The sequence below is a fragment of the Limulus polyphemus genome, unplaced genomic scaffold, assembly GCF_000517525.1.
Source record: "Limulus polyphemus unplaced genomic scaffold, Limulus_polyphemus-2.1.2 Scaffold2763, whole genome shotgun sequence".
NCBI classification, from domain to species: Eukaryota; Metazoa; Arthropoda; class Merostomata; order Xiphosura; family Limulidae; genus Limulus; species Limulus polyphemus.
Genome location: NW_013668373.1, coordinates 105,645 through 108,682, shown reverse-complemented (window position 1 = coordinate 108,682; position 3,038 = coordinate 105,645). Strand labels below are relative to the sequence as shown.

The 3,038-nt window shown below is 33.7% G+C and overlaps 1 protein-coding gene across 2 annotated transcripts in view; it reads right to left on the bottom strand.

Moving 5' to 3' along the window:
• LOC111087867 overlaps positions 1-513 on the bottom strand; it is a 51,420-nt gene extending 50,907 nt beyond the window's left edge. For both annotated transcript variants that reach the window (XM_022396045.1, XM_022396044.1), the window contains exon 1: positions 337-513. The gene's annotated coding sequence lies outside the window, so the exon portion shown is untranslated. The remainder of the gene's footprint in view (positions 1-336) is intronic.
• Positions 514-3,038: the final 2,525 nt, after the last annotated feature.

The following is a 3,038-nucleotide window of genomic DNA, read 5'->3' as shown; positions in this document are numbered from 1 at the left end:
AACGAATGTTTGGTGGGACGGGGATGCGAACCCGCAGATTGCGAGTTGAGCGTCCTATCCACCTGGCCATGCCGGGTGACCCGACATGAAGGTTCAAAAATGTTTATACTTATTTCTTGGAGTAATAATTATCCCCCGGTGGTCAGCGCTAAGATTACGAACTCCCAGCGTTAAAATTTGGGGTTCGATTCCCCGTGGTGTACAGACCTGAGATAGCCAATTGTGTGGGTTTCTACTAAAACACAAGAGACATAACGGAAAGAAATAACGTCCTATTTTTCAGAGTTTTTGGTGTCAAATAAAATTACCAAAAAGTGGATCAAAGTATATACTTACATTTTATTTTACGACCAGCAATTACATGGACGACTTCCGTTTTAATTAGCTTAAAGATCGATTTCTCGAAGTGTTCCACTGAAGCTTTACTATAACAACCGTTTTAATTTCTCAAAGAATACAGATAACGCAAACGAGTTCTTCAGGGCAAAAGTTTTCTATCACTACTTTCCTGGTTTCAACGTGTATTGCATACTGTCAAATATTGATTGGTACCATTTATCTTATGTGAGCACACGAGTCCCATGCAAAGAGTAAGTGGTGCCCTCTACCTTCTTTGTTCGATTTTCTGGTGCTGGTTTTCTACTTCGTTACAAATCCAAGGTACATCAACAAGATGTTTTTAACAAATTAAGACAGGTATCGTTATTCACAATTATTAGCATTCGCCACAAATACATAATCAAGATGCTTTTGATAAATGAAGAAAAGTATAATAATTATTAGCATAATTATTAAGTCTAGCAGCTCATCTAGAGAATAATGACAGCTTTGTGTAGACAAGAAATATGTCTTCTTCTTCGCTCTTGTAGATGCATTAGCTTCATGTCACGTCACAAGACTTTTTCGGTCTAATTTTTTCTTTCCTAAATACGAATACGTTGTCCAAAAGCAAGTTTGTATTCTTAACATGTATAACAAACCGAACGAAGTTCCTATCAAAGTAATGACTGAGATAACTGTTTGCCTAAACTTTTATTAATCTCAACTGAACAAATATTTTCCGACTCTAAGCAGACGATTTATACCCCTACACCTCATATTCACCTGTTTATTTCAAAATATACAATGAAATTAGTTCCGTAATGTTTAATCCTTGATATTTATTTTTTACCGTAAATATGTAAAATTTTAAACACAAAGTTGGAAAAACCAGGTGCGTGACAAGAAACAAAATACATAAAATTAATTTCATTATCATAGGTGTAATCAACCCTGATACCCCTGTTCTCAAACACTTGCTTCGTATTGTTATCATAGGTGTAATCAACCCTGATGCCCTTGTTCTCAAACACTTGCTTCGTATTATTATCATAGGTGTAATCAACCCTGATACCCCTTGTTCTCAAACACTTGCTTCGTATTGTTATCATAGGTGTAATCAACCCTGATACCCTTGTTCTCAAACACTTGCTTCGTATTGTTATCATAGGTGTAATCAATCCTGATACCCTTGTTCTCAAACACTTGCTTCGTATTATTATCATAGGTGTAATCAACCCTGATACCCCTGTTCTCAAACACTTGCTTCGTATTATTATCATCTGAACATAATTATTCCATTTACTGGGAAAAATATCATATTATTTTACAATTTTCGATGCAGACGATGTCTTCCCATAAATTCCAGCCAGGCGAAATGTCGACTAAAACATTGGTGTATACATGGAAGAGAAAAGGTTATATATAGTAGAATCCTCATTTTGTTTCATCAAAAGATAATGGCAGTTGGAAATATAATGAGTTCAATGTTCCCGTTGCTATGGGGATTTTTCAAGGCGTGCCCAATCTTCGAGCGTTTGTGCTAAAAGGCAAGTGTGACTGTAGTATGAAATAAAAAAAAATTAAACTGGCAGTTTCTACGGATGTACACACAAAATTTCAAATTTATTTATAAATGTTTCTACACGTCTCATTGTTTGTTGTATTTCATTATAAAAAATGTTCCTCGAGTAAGTAGTTCAAATGTTTAGAGATTTTCCAGGTAAGTTGTTAAAAAACTCGATTATTTACATACTTAGCTTCTTATTATTGCTCATTTAATGATCGCATGTTAATAGTAAAATTTCAAATACCTCTCGTGACGCCCCTCGGTGACTCAGCGACAAGCTCAAGGACTTGTAACGTTAACAATCGGGTTTGGATGTCGGCGGAGGGTACAGCACAGATAGCCCTTTGCGCTTAACCAACAAATAAACCTCTCATGATAATTTAAAGAAAAATTAAAGATGCATTGATTTATAAATATTTCATCAAACCGTTTAAGCAACGTATTTAGCAACTTAATTTTCAATAGTACTTCTGTCTCCAAAAATAGTTTAGAAACGTAGATCTTAATTGTTATAGAGCTGAAAGATGCATTTACTGACGCATTTTTTCATAGTCTCTATAACTGCAAAACATGTTTGAGTGGCCTGTTTTATAAAAAAAAGTCTTTGCAGCTAGAAAAACATTTAGTGACCTTATTCTCAATCGTATTTCCACCTTCAAAAATGTTTAGTAGCATAAACTGAATAACATTTCCATCTCCAAATATGTTAAGAAAACTAATTCTTAAGAGAAACCCAACTTGCAAAAGTGTTAATCAACGTGAACTATATAATATTTCCATTAAAAATGTTTAGTAACCTAGTTTAGTAAAAATATTAAAAATGTTTAGTTACCTAATTATGTTTCCGCAGAAAGACATGCTATTTTTATATTGTTTCTTCTTCTTCTTCTTCCAGACACTTTTCAATTGACCACCATTCCACCATTTATCGGCTGTTTGACTTGAAACTTAGTAGCATTATGTTAGGTCGTTAAGAAATTAATGTCATTTTTTTAGATGAAAAAACGCAAACAACTTATATATCAAAACAAAATATTTATTAAATGAAATATTCTCCATTCTTATCGATGACGCTTTTCCATCTTATAATCAGGTTATTAATACCCCTATTAAATAACTCACCTGGTTTTGAAGCAAAAAAAAAAAAAAA